At 43.6% G+C, this 14,270-nt stretch overlaps 1 long non-coding RNA gene across 1 annotated transcript in view; it reads right to left on the reverse strand.

The window, feature by feature from the left end:
• LOC149864828 (uncharacterized) overlaps positions 1-14,270 on the reverse strand; it is a 74,527-nt gene that overhangs the window by 39,244 nt on the left and 21,013 nt on the right. The window contains exons 2-3 of the long non-coding RNA XR_016442295.1: positions 7,408-7,464; positions 7,065-7,148 (exon numbers count right to left, since the gene is read on the reverse strand). This is a non-coding gene — a long non-coding RNA (uncharacterized LOC149864828). The remainder of the gene's footprint in view (positions 1-7,064; positions 7,149-7,407; positions 7,465-14,270) is intronic.

The raw sequence follows: 14,270 nt of genomic DNA on the forward strand, positions 1-14,270 counted from the left end.
TGATTTTACTATCCTTATTTAGTAGTGAACCTATAGCATTGCATAGGTATATATAGTTCCTTGGCTTACAGTGTTGGTATGAGAGAATATAGCTGTATCTATATCATCTATATCAACACATGCACACAATTGTTGTACCCAACTTTGGGTAATTCAACACATCTCATCATGCTAGCCAACTTTTTTTTTGTATCTAAGGCACTTGAATACCCCTCACTAATTTTCTGAGAGTATATATCTACATTAATTTTGATCTAGGGCTTAGTTTTTCTGTATGTCTGTTTGTCCATAACACTTTTGGTCAAATACTTATGCACCACTGAGAGGGCAGGCAGTGACTGGCTGCCCAGCCCAGGCTTCATGGGCCCAAGTTTGAGCCGCTACTGGGAAAGTGTATAGCAGTGAACATGCCCCGGCTGCCTGAGCAGTGGGGCTTCCCTATACCTCACTGCCTGAGGGCAAAGAGTGGGGTCATGGTGGCAGCACCCCCTGCCACCTGTCCCTAATGCCCCCCAGAACAGCTGGCATGGACGGGGAGGCAGCAGGCAGAGAGGGAGGCAAGGGAGTGGGGCAGAGGAAAGCAAAGGGGGCGTCATGGTGGTGGCTGTTGTTTGGGGTGGGGAAGGGGGGAGGGCAGCGGGAAGGGGGCCCCATCAACAGTTGGCAGGAAGGGGGAGGTGGTGGGGAGGGAGAGAGGCTGCCTGGGCAGGTGCACGGTGGGGGGAGGCAAGGGGGGTTCATGGTGGCAGCTGTTGTTGGGGCTGGGTAGTGGGGAGGGGCATGGGAAAGGAAAGGGAAGGGAAGGGAGGGGGGGCCACCCAGCCCCAACAAGAGCTGGCAGGGAGGAGAGGGGGCAGAGAGGGTAGTGGGGAGGGGAGGTAGGAGGAAGCCCCGCTGTGAGGTGGAGGCAGGCAGGGGAAGGTAGCCCCCGTGCCAGGGGCTGGAGGAGGAGGCGGTGGCTGCAGAGGAAGTTTTTACATGGCCAGCCCCGAAGGATGAGTGGGGATTGAGGAGGGGCCATGTAAACACTCCCTGAAATCTATCATTCTTGACAGGCAATTAGCTAGTATGTATGGCAATTAGCTAGTGTGTGTGCGTGTGTGTGTGTATACACACACACACGCACACACACGCACACACACATTTATATATACACACAATTCTGGTTTGAACTCAACCTCCTGAACTTTTCTGGCCATTAAATGAATTATCTGGAGTTAAGTAAAAAATGCAAACTTGAATCTAGACTCAATTCCAGACATATCAATGCAAAACTAGAAATGAATTCTTAATCACAGTTTTGAAGTTGTCTCCAGTTTGGTGCAGGACTCAAGTACATGCATAATATAATTTAATGTGCTGCTCTCTTATTTCTGTAGCTATGTATAGACTTTTGCCTTTTCAGTTACAAAATGAAGTTGTTTTTATACTCATCCTTATTTTACGAGTATGCCTCTGTTTATGTGTCAGACCTTCCTTTTAAAACACACACATCCTCCCAGTGGTTGTTACCAAGAAACTGAACCTTTCAGTTCCTCAGTTATGAGCACTTACTACCATCTTTTTTTTGTAATAATTAAGTGTCACTGTACACTTGAAGACGCATCCGATCTCCCAGTTCTTTTCTTATAAGCCTTGCTTATTTGCATCTCATTGTCTGTTCCCTGCTTCCCTGAGTCCTCACTGCCAAAGTCTTAGTGTTTATCAAATTTTCTCCTATATTCGCGTGTTTCTAATGCCTGGAACCTTTCCAGGAAAATTTCTGTGAGTTGAACTGGCTTGTTCTGACACATGTATTAACAGTGAAACAATTCAATCAGCTTAGCCCTCAGTTAGCTAGAAGCATAGGACTTATAATTCACTATAGTCTTTACCATTTCTGAATAAGCTGTTCCTACTGCAGAAGCCCTGCAGGCCCTCTATGCTACTGGAAGATGTAGGGAGCCTTTAAAGGTGGGAAGCTGTTGGAAATAAACCATCCAAATAGTTCTTTGGAGGTAACGTTCTTCTCTTTCCAGTGTGAAGACTGAATATTATTGCAGCTGCCTTTGGAGCTGTCACAAGGGAGAGTTTGTTAAATCTGGACTTTGTACTGACTTCTCTTTTTACCCCAAAGCAAATTCAGTACATTTGGGGCATCTCGAATGGGATTGTGGAATGTTTTTCTCCTGTAATTGCTTTAGGTTGGAGGATTCTTTTGCACAGTACAGCATATAATCTCCCCTGTCCGTTTGTTTTGTGTGAAAGCTATCACCCAGCAGTGCAGTTTAAGGGTTGTGGCCCCCTTCAGGGATGTCAGTCATGAGGAACCTGTGCCTTTGACTCACCAGAAGAGCCAGGAAGGCAGGTATCTTGTTCTACCCAATCCTACAAGGGCCATCTATACTGAATAATGCATTTGTGTGGCCTGTTCATGTATAGCTTAGTGAATGAAAAAGTGAGCTAATGAAGGAACATTCTGACTTGAAACAGGGATATATATCTTTCAAGTTGTATTCCTTCATCTTAGTGGCATGCCTCAGCCTCTTGGCTCTGTCCAAAGTAAATCCATAACATGTCATAGCTGGACAAACCTCTGATGAGATTCTCTTCAACAAGTTAGCATACTGTTAGGTCATTATTTTCAAGGTCTAAAACAGAGAAGTCTCTTGTTGAGCAGCTCTGCTTTATTTGGCCCACTATATCAAGACACGTTTGATTGTGGTTTTTGATTTCCAAATCATGAATATTATTCCAACACAAGTGTAAATGTTACCAAACATTAGATTACTCTTGTAATAACCTGGGTGAGATAATACTGGGTCTATTTATAAAAAATCATTTAATTAAAAATGTTATTTAATTTATATCTTGCACTGATAAAATCCTTTCCTGTAAAAGCAATTCGTATAGACCATCTTTTTTATGATAGCTTTGTGCGTTCAGACAGGTCATTAGGAAGGAAAACTTACAACTGGTTGTAACTTGTAAGACAATAACTTTAGTGATATGCCACCATTCCCTCCAGCTATGGAGGAAGGTCAGCTCTTCTTGAATGAGATGGTGGTACAAGTTTCCCCACAATATCCCTTTCAGAATGAGGAGCCTACAGGCAATTAGCACTGCCTCCCAAAAGGGGAGCAGTGGCAAAGTGTTACAGTCAGGTGACACATGGTTTCTACACATCTGGGCTGTGGTGCTTACCACTTGGCTGTTCTGGGAATCTTATTGGTGCAGAAAAACACCAGGAGATGGCAGTAATATAAACGTTGTAGCTCTTTGAACCAGAGAATATCACTTGTTATGTTTAAGAAGAATTGAGAAACCACAACTCTTAAGGTGGCCTTTTTGAGAAAATTGTTGTTTTTAAAATTCCCTACTATTCCTTCTTGACCACCTTTTTCTGACCATCTCCACCTCATTTCCAAGGCGTTATCTGTTGCAAGTAAAAGCAGCATTGTAGTCGCATAGGACTTAAAAACAAGTTAAGTGACTCAGAAAATGGAAATTATCTGGGGAAAAAACCACATTCCTCAGAAAATGGGAATTATCTAGAAAAATAACTGCATTCCTCAGGAATATAGTATCATAGAGACTTGATTATTTCTTCTTGTAGATGGAGCCAAGGTGTTTTATGATACCATGCAGTTGCAGCTAAAATTGGCTCGTAGCCCAATCAGCTAGTCATTCCTTTCCGGTGTATTTCTGTATTGGACTTTTGCTGAAATGCCCACAAGAGATTTGGGTAACTTTCTACAACTGCTTTTGCAGGTAGTGAGTGTTAATATAATTTAAAAAACCTGTTGTTTCCCTCCTTCATCCTACCCCTCACCTCTCTTTGTAAAAAAAGTAAATCATTTGGAGACTGTTTTCAGCAAACACTAGGTTGTTGAATTTCCAGAAAAGACATTGGTTTGGCTATGTGCATGGTCCTTTATAATGGATCACAGGAATACAAAAAACAGCAGTGTGCTGGCTAACTTAGTATACTAAAATGCTAGAGCCAAGCATGTCAAACACAGTCCCTTCAGAGTACATTAAAAGTCATTTAAGAGCATAATTATGTCCATTCTAGTGCAGATATACTGCCTGAAAAGGAGGGCACAGTAATCCTTTTGTCATGCATGCACCCATATTTGAGCTGTGGGTGCCAAAGGGGATTGACCCAAGAGGGGAAGAGGGAAACGGTAACAAAAAAATAGATAAGGCCTAAGATTAGGATGGCAAGTTACAACTTTTAAAACCCCACCAATAGAACGTCTCAAGATACAGGTGCGATTTAGTCAAATTTTAACTCCCAACCCTAGAAAATTCATTGCTAAAGCTTCTCTGTTTATCACTTTTGCCTCGGTACCTTAGTTTTGTAAGCAATTACAAAGCATAACATATAAATTTATCATGCAATTATGATACTGCTATACCCACAATGGGTAAGGTGGTAGAACTTAAGAAAAGAGCATATGCAATTGTTTGTCACATTTGTAGTTCAGAAATCGTAATTCAACTCCTGATTCAGACCCAAAAACGTGGTCCAAAAAGATGGTCTCTTTGTTGCATGAAACGACCTGTGAAGCCAATACTTGCTGCAATACCTTAGAGTAATGCAGTACTCTAAGACAGAAGTAGAGTAGTGATCATGCAAAAGAAGAAATGTGTATCATTATGAGAGAAGAATTCAGGTCCAGAAAACTTTCAGCCAAAAATTTACTACCTACATTCTTGCATAGAAAATGAGACAAACAATAAAAGGAAATAACTAGCTGGAAAAATTAATTTCAGAGCTGGACACACTTGATTATTATTATTTTTTTTAATGCTGCCCACCCTCATCCCAGGTAGAATCATAGAATTATAGAAAATTCAAGCTGGCAGGGACCTCAGGAAGTCATCTAGTCCAACCCCATCCTCAAAGCAGGACCATCCCCAACTAGATCATTCCAGCTAGGGCTTTGTCAAGCCAGGCCTTAAAAACCCCCAGGGATAGAGATTCCACCCCCTATCTAGGTAACCCATTCCAGTGCTTCACCACCCTCCTAATGTGAAAGATTTTTTAAATATACAACCTACACTTCCCTTGCTGCAACTTGAAACCACTCTTCCTTGTTCTATTATCTGCCACCACTGAGAACAGTTTAGCTCTATCCTCTTTGGAACCACCCTTCAGGTACTTGAAGGCTGCTATAAAATCCAATCTTCTCTTCTGCAGACTCAAATAAATCCAGTTCCCTCAGCCTCTCTTAATAAAGCATGTGCCCCAGTTCTCTAGCCATTTTTGTTGCCCTCTGCCAGATTCTCATCAATTTTTCCACATCCTGTCTGTAGTGCGGGCCCCAAAACTGGACACAGGACTCCAGATGTGGCCTCACCAGGGCTGAATAGAGGGAAGGAATCACTTCCTTCAATTTGCTGGCAGGGCTCCTACTAATGCAGCCCAGAATGCTGTTAGCCTTCTTGGCAACAAGGGAATGCTGTTGACTTATATCCAGCTTATTGTCCGGTGTAAGCCTCAGGGCATCTTCTCCAGAGCTGCTGCTTAAGCAGATGGTCCCAATCATGTAGCAACGCATGGGATTCTTCTGTCCCACAAGCAGGACTTTGCACTTGTCCTTGATGAACCTCATGCAATTTTTTTGGCTTCAATCCTTCAGTATATGTAGGTCACTCTGAATCCTAGCCCTACCATCCAGTATATCTACTACTCCTCCTAGTTTGGTGTCATCCACAGACTTGCTTAGAGTGCAGTCCATTGTGTCTTCCAGCTTGTTAATGAAGGTACTGACCAAAACTGGCCCCAGGACCAGACCTTGGCCCCAGAACCGACCCACTTGATGCCAGCTGCCAACCAGACCTTGAGGCATTGAGTAATACCTTTTGAGCCCAATGATCCAGTCAACTTTCTGTACACCTTACAGTTCATTCATCCAACCCATACTTCCTTAGCTTGCTTTCAAGAATGCTGTGGGAGACTGTGTCAAAAGCCTTGCTTAAGTCAGTGTATATCACATCTGCTGCTTTCCCCACATCCAGAGTCAGTCATCTTATCATACTCCTCCCTAGTCATCTGTCTAAGCTTTCACTTCTTGTAAGCTTCCTTTTTGTGTTTAAGCTCACCTAAGAGTTCTCTGATAAGCCAAGCTGGTGACTTGCTGTATTTGCCATTCTTCCTGAACACAAGGATGGTTTGTTTCTGCACCCTAAGTAAGGTTTCTTTAAAATACAGCCAGCTGTCCTGGATTCCTTTCCCCTTCCAGACTGGCCTTCCAGGGTATCTGGCCCATCAGTTCCCTGAGGGAGTCAAAGTCTGTTTTTCTGAAGTCCAATGTCCATACTCTGCTGCTCTCCTACCTTTTGTCAGGATCCTGAACTCAATTATGCCATGGTCGCTGCTGCCCAAGTTGCCATCCACCATTACATCCCCCACCAATTTTTCCCTGTTTGTGAATAGTAGGTCAAGAAAATCATGGACTCTAGTTGGTTTCTCCAACACTTGCACCAGGAAGTTGTCTCCAAAAACTTCCTGAATTGCCTGTGCACTGCTGTATTGCCCTCCCAGCAGATGTCAGGGTGATTTGAATTCCCCCATGAGAACCAGGGCCCATGATCTGGAAACTTCCACTAGTTTTCTGAAGAAAACCTCATCTAGACTATCCTCTTGGTCTGGCAGTCTACAACAGACACCCACCGTGACATAATGACCGTGACCCACCTTGTTGGTCTCCCCTCTAACCTTAACCTAGAGACTTTCAACAGTCCTATCTCCAGTTTCATACTGAAGGTCTGAGGAATCCACAGAGCTCTTTTACAAAGAGCGCAACTTCTCTTCTTTCCTGTTTTTCCTGAACAGTTTATACCCAATCTATGACAGTACTGCAGTCATGCAACTCCAGCAAGTTTGTTATTCCAATCACACCATAGTTCCATGACTGTGTGAGGACTTCCAATTCTTCCTGCTTGTTTCCCAGGCTCCATGCATTTATGTACAGACACCTGAGGTAACTAGCTGATTTGCCCTATTTTCTCAGGAAGAATAAGGAAACTATTTGAAACACAGTGTGACAGAAATAGAACTGCAGAAGAGAACTTACCTGGGGGGAAAGACAAGCAGAGCCAGCGTGAAGCCACGCCAAGCCGGAGGAGTGGTGAGTGCAGAGCCACAGCCAGAGAGAATGCTGCGCTGAAAGAAAAAAAAAACAAAACAAAACGGCAAAAAGTATTTTATGGCCATGTGCTGGTGCTGATTCGCTGGCCAGCCCATTGAAAAAGGAATAAAAACCCCGCCAGACAAGTGGCAGGGGGAATTGGATATGGGTTCCCTGGTGGGCAACGAGCAGCCCAGAGCAGGCCAAAGTCCCACTGAGGGCAAGTGGTGGCAGCCCCAGGAAGGGACTTTTGGAGATAATTCAAGCCCAGAAGGGCTATATTACTCACCTGAAGTGGAGCTGTGGACTCCTGACATCTCCCAACTGGATTTGACCCACCAGGAACCTGTGGAGACAAGGAGAGAGAGCTGTCCACACCACAGCAACTACAGGCCAAGGAGAGTGGAGCTGATGCTAGAAGACAAGGTAACCTGGGGTCAGGAAAAGGCTAGGTCAGTCCTAATATTGCCTAAGCAGAGTGGGACAAACTGACATCCATATATATTTATACTGATTCAAAAGGCCAAGACACATGTAACAGTACCATAACTAAACCCAGAAGACCAGGACTCAACATGGTTGGTTGACGTTAGGTGGAGTGTAGGGGAGGCAGAGTCCCAAAATGGGAAGACGGACAGGAAGATCAAAGGAGGGGACCAGGAGGAATGGAACATATGTCTTCCTCCCTACTACAGCAGAGACATGGTAGAAGAGAGCCCCTGAGGACCTACCGGAATCCAACTCAATAGTAGGCCATCTTTTCCTCGAGCAATGGTGACATCCGAAAAACCTGTATGAACCAGACACGCTGGTGAACAGCATGGCCGATTTACACACAGACAAAGATGAAATGTTGCCCCCTCCTGCCTGTGCTTCCTCCAGGTCTCCCGCTTTCCCACTTACCTCATGCCTTTGGTCTCCATCCCCCTTCCAGGTGGTGTGGCCTAACCAGCTAGATAGTGTCTCTTCACACTTTCCCTGAAAAGGGTAATGATGTCAACAGAAAAGTCGAGAAGAACCCACCCTAGAATGGCCTAGTTAAGGCACTCTCCTGGGAGGTGGGAGATGTGTTTGAATCTCCATTGTCAGAGGAGAGGCTATGAACCTGGACCTCCTATATCCTTGGTGATAGCCTTTCCTACTTGCCTACTGGGTAAAAGATGGAGATGTAACTCCACTGTGCTCCTCTTCCATATTAGTAAGCTAAATGCTATCGTTGACTTTTATTATAAATGCCTTAAAATAAAACATTGGGTTGAACAGTCAGCAAAACTATGTGAATGTTCAACACAAGACAACAATGTTGGGAGCTTCTGTTTTTGGCAAAGGAAAAACAAAAGTGTTTATTTTGGATTGATCTGAACTAATCTTCTCTTGCTTGCTTTTGGCACCATTGTATGGTCCTAGTTATACTCTGAGGAAGTAGGCTAGTTAAATTATTCTAGTTTTGACTTCTGAATTCTTCTGGACATTGGTTTGCATGCTTTTGAGATCAGGAACAGATTGTGCTAGAGCATGAAGCAGACAAAAAACCTTCTAAAAGTCTTGAGTTTTGAGGAGGTGTTCAAAGTGGCCTATTTGAAACACAGACAAAAATGAAATTAAGTCACAAGAAAAAGAATAGGGTTTGGGGCTAGACTTGACCATGCATAGGGGAGCACAAATAGTACTTGCATTAACTTTTTCTAGCCAATGGAATTGTTTCCCAGTCTGTCCTAAATAGACTGGCATGAACTGCAGATGACCTTGCATTGGTGAACAGCTGTTTTCATATGGTATACAGCAGTGAGGTGGTACATTCCTATTTCCTAGAAAAAGCACAGAAAAGAATAAGACCCATTTTCATATTAACTTGTGGACTGTATGGTTGTTGCAAACAGAGAAAAGGGTTTTTTTTTGTGTTTTGGGGTTTTTTGTAGTACATGGATGGATGGGAACTTCTGCTACTAGAATCCCTCTGTTTTATCTGGTACAATGTAGCAGATGAGGAGACATTCCCTAACTTGGGTACTGGAGGCAGTGAAATCACGTTAATATGGAACTACACCTTGGTTAATAATTAGCCTGGAGAAGCACTGCCTTAACATAGATATACTGCTCCTGGCAACTGAGTTAGCTTCATTTTCTCTTTGTGCTGCTGCATTGTGCCATGTTGCATATACCCAAGGCAATGCTAATTTTTCATTAATATAAATCAATGGTGTCTAACCTTTGGGCCCCACAGGATGGATGACTGATGTGGGGTTGGTTTGGGCCTGAATTTGGTCCATGGGCCCAACCCAACATGGGGTTGATTTGGTGATCCCAGCCATGTGCACCAGATTGGCCCTAGCCTCACATGCTGAATTGGACCCTGTGGTCCTGGTCCCCTGTGCCAGATTGACTGTAGCCCTACACATGAATCCATGTCATCTGGTGTACACAGCTTGGAAATTTGGTGGCAGGGGAGTGGTGACAGCATTAACTGCCACTGCTCCCCTGTCATCAACTTTCTGACCTGTGGGGTCCCCATGGGCTGGATGACATGGCTCCAGGGGCCATGGGCCAGAGGTCAAGCATTGCTGAAATAAACTGTCACATGTTTTACAATGCAATTGAAATTAAAATTTCCCTGCAATCCCCTCTAAAAGCTTTCAGTAGATTCTCTTGCTTGCAGCCTGGCCAGAATAAACAAACACAATGCTCATTACCTTTATGCGATCATGATCCAACTTTATGCCCATCATGCAGCTCTTAATACTGGCTTCCTATTAAGTAGTGAACCAAATTTAACTTGGCACTACCTGGGCCTGATCAGTCTGTCAGTTACAATTGAAGCTAACTCTCACTTCACTTGGTCTGGCAGTGTATCTGGAGGCTTGCTGTACTGCGGAATGCACCTTTTTGCTTTGTATAAAATCCTAAAGCCTTTGTTTCTCTGTCCCCAACGTAAATGCAAAGTGAGGACCATAGAAAGACCAGAGTGACCTGGAAGAAATGAGAAGAGCAAGGGGTAAGTGAAGGTATGTAGAGGCTTTGAAAGGTGAAGAGACAGAATTTCGAAAATGATGCAGCAAGCAATGGGAAACCAGTGAAGGAACTCTGGGGTCTTTATTTAAAAAAAAGAAAAGTAAAGCTAACAAACAAATGACTAAGTAGAAAAATCCATAGTGTATGTTGTAACATCTAGCAGCGATTCCTGTCACAGGAATATGTGTACATGCATCAACAATAGGTTGTTTGATGCAATGATGGCAAGAAAACATACATTTTGATTAAACTAAAAACCAAGAAGTGACACGATTTAGAAGGAGGACCCATTGTGGAGTGGGGCAGAGGGTAAAGGGTCAACAATCATTTGAGGATGTGGAAATGATTCTAAAGACTTACAAAGAAGGTGATCTATAATGGTTAATAACTGAGTTGGGAAGAAAATTTCCTAAACCTCCTGATAGTTAAACTGGTTTTCATGTCAGTACTATGGAGCCATCAAGAACATTTTGACTCCCGCTTGCTTTTTAGAAGAGAAATATATAATCAGAAACACATGATCCCCAGGAACCATTATTTGCAGTTGTAGAGTTTCTGCAGGATATACATGTTGGAACAGTGATAATGTAGAGCAAGTTCAACACAATTTGCATTGGTCTACCCACAGAGAGCAGCTAGCATACACACAGTGTTGCAAAAAGGCCTCTAATCAGGTTGGATCTACTTGAAATAGCATGGTTTGTAAAAGTTTGTTTCAAACTTTTCTCTCTGCTTATAAATAAGGTACTACAGATGTTAACCAAAGTTGGATTGGGCTGTGGTCAGGTTCTTGCCACCAAAAAAGGGCTCCCCAACTGCAAATTTTTTATCAAATCTGAAAGCTGAGGGTGACACCTAATTGAATAATACGGAGGTCCTGATTTCAAATGTCTTCTGCTTTACTTAAGTTGGTGGAAGATCACAGTAGATCTGAATGGAAACAGAATCAAAGCCTATTTTAGCCAACTTTTCACCTGCAATGGCTTGCAGTGAATTTTAATATCTCCCTCTCTCCCATGTTCATTTTTAGTCAATGCAACTTCATGGACTTCTGTGGGTCACTTCATGATTTACAGCAACGTAAATGAGAGAATCTTCGTGCCTGATTTGTCATGTTAATTACTAGCTGTGTGGTGAGGCTCTGTGTACTCTGTAATTTTGTGGCTGCAGAATTCACCTCTTTCACTGCAATTCTGCTCTATAATCTTAGGTTTTGTCTGTTAAATTAGCTTAAAAACCTTGTATAGACCCCTTATTTCAGTTTCAGTGGCTTATTTTGGTTCAGTGTAAATACGCTGGTATTTTATTTAATCTATACAAAGATAAACCACAGCTTGAGTTAAAATTAGTGTGTTCATTTGTACCAGCTTAAGTTAAAAGGTTTAAAATTGCACCCGGCACAGCTGGGTTGTCTTGATTAGCCTTAGCTTCATCTTTAACAAGAGACACCTGGGGGTTCCAGCCCTGGTGGTTGTGAAGAGGCAATAGCCATGAGGCTAAGAACTGCCCTGATCAAGGTCCAATGGAGTTTCCAATGTCATGGTCACTGATTTTGAATTTTTCTAAGGTGAGACAGAATTCAACATTTTTGTTGTGCTAAATAAATTGATTTTTTTGTCTTCCAGCTATGAGTCCTGCGTAAAGCTCTCCAGCTTTCTGCAGGAGGGTCATTTAGCTGGACTATGCTGTGGGCTCCCTGTACTGTTTTGTGAAGCCAAATGTAGTTTCATAAATTTCATAGACACTAGGGCTGAAAGGGACCTCACAAAATCATGGGGTCCAGCCCCCTGCCCAAGGGTCAGGAAGTCAGCTGGGGTCAAATGATTCCAGCAAGAGAGGCATCCAAGTGCATCTTAAAAGTGTCCAGAGTAGTGCTTGCACCACTTCTGGGGGAATCTGTTCCAGGCTCTGAGAACTCAGCTGGTAAAGAAGTTTTTCCTTATGTCCAGTCTAAAATGGTCTTCCAGAAGTTTGTGAATGTTAGACCCTGTCTTCCCTTAGGGTCCCCTGTTGAATAGACATTCTCCCAGTTCCTGATGCACACCCCTTATGTACTTATAAGCTGCCACCAAGTCCTTCCAGAGCCTTCACATCTCCAGGCTGAAGAGCCCTGTGCCTCTCAGCCTCTCATCGTAAGGCCTGCCCTCTTGTCCTCCAGCCATGCATGTGGCACTTTTCTGTACTCTCTCAACTTCTCCACATCTCTTCTAAAGTGCAGAGCCCAGAACTGGATACAGTATTCCAGCTGTCCCCTCACAGAAGCCGAGTAAAGTGGGAAGATAACTTCCTGGGTCTTGCTTGAGATGCATTAGTAGATATAAGTCAGGGTTTTATTTGGTTTGCCAGCTATGGCATTGCATTGGTGGCTCATGTTCATCTTGTGGTCAGTCATGACCCCCAAGTCTCTTTCGGTTGTGGTGCTAGTGAGTGTAGCACTACCTAGCCTGTAAGGATGATGTGGAATTTTTTTCCCCGGGGTGGAGCTCCTTGCATTTCTCCATGTTGAATACCATCAGGTTTTGATCTGTCCACCTTGCAAGCTTGTCCAGGTCAGCCTGCATTGCCAGCCTATCCTCTAGTGTGACCACACTTCCCCATAACTTGGTGTTATCAGTGAATTTAGCCAGTCTGCTTCTGATACCAGAATCCAGATAATTTATAAACATATTAAAGAGTACTTGTCCAAATATGAACCCTGGGGGACCAGTGGTCATCATGCACCATGTTGACTTGGTTCCATCAATTATCACTCTCTTGGTCTGATCATGGAGCCAGTTCCCCAGCCATTGGACCGTAAGATTGTCGAGGTCGCAGTTCCTCAGTTTTACCATGAGGACATCATGGGAGACCAAGTGAAAGGATTTTTTGAAGTCCAAAATATGATATCAACTTCTTTTTCCTTTGTCCAGGTGATGTGTCACCTGGTGATAGAAGGAAATGAGGTTGGTCAGGTAACGAAGGCCTACCACAATGAAGCTATGTTGGCTCTCTCTCAGAATATTGCCTTGCATTAATTTGTTGTTAATGGTTTCTCAATGATTTTTTTCCAATATTTTACCAGGGATTGAGGTCAAACTGATTGGCCTGTAATTCCCTGGATCTTCCTTCCTCCCTTTCTTGAAGATAGGCACTACATTGGCCTCTTCCCAGGAACCTCTCCTGAGTGCCATGAGTTCTCAGATATCCTTGCCGTTGTCCATGCTATGATGTCAGCCAGTTCCTTTAGCACTCTTGGGTACATTCCATACAGGCCAGCTGATTTGTGGGTGTCCAGCTTATCAAGGTGTTCCCTCTTGAGATCTTCACCAGTGATGGGCATATGTTCATTCATACCCTTTCAATCCTGCATTTTGTTAGGCAGGGTGATCCCCTTGGGCTGGTGCAAAAATGCTGAAAAGTAATCGTTAAGGAGATTTCCTGGGTGTCGGTTGTCAGCTGCCCCATTTTGGTTTAGCAAGGGTCCAATGTTTTCCTTGTTTTGTTCTGACTACCCACATATCTGAAGAAGGACTTTTTTGTTGCCCTTGAGTCCCATATCTAGTTTGAGTTCGGTTTTGGCCTTGGCCTTCCTAGTTTGTTCCCTGCAAGTACAGGCCAGTGCTGAATGCTCCTCCGTGGTGATGTTACCTGATTTCCATCCCTTATCGGCTTCTCTCTTCAGATACAGGAGGTCCATGGGTCCTCTATTTAGCCATAGGGGTTGCTTATCCCTTTTACTACCTTTCCTATGGGCTGGAATGAGCTTTCCTTGTGCTTCAAGGATTACATCCTTGAGAAGTAACCACTCATTGTGGACTCCCCTCTCTATCAGAGAATGGCCTCTCAGGCCTTGGCAACCAGTCTCCTGAGCTTATGAAAGCTGGCTTTCCTAAAATCAAGGATTTCTGCATCACTCACTAGATTGTGCCATTTGGCCAGCACTAGATCCTGAAGTGCCTTACCTCTTGTTGTCCTGTAGACTTCTTGAGACAAGTAGAGTTCATCAACAAAAGTGAGATAGCTATGCGACCGATCAGATTTGGCAGTTACAGTGCCAGAACTCGAGGCTAGTTTGTGGTTGGGAGCCAGAAGTTTAGGAGAGCCAGTTGGGCTACATTAAAGGACAAAGCAGCAACAAGAGACCCCAGAATGTGAGTCATGAAA

Source organism: Crocodylus siamensis, chromosome 5 (genome assembly GCF_052110815.1).
Source record: "Crocodylus siamensis isolate JL-2025a chromosome 5, ASM5211081v1, whole genome shotgun sequence".
Taxonomy (NCBI): Eukaryota; Metazoa; Chordata; order Crocodylia; family Crocodylidae; genus Crocodylus; species Crocodylus siamensis.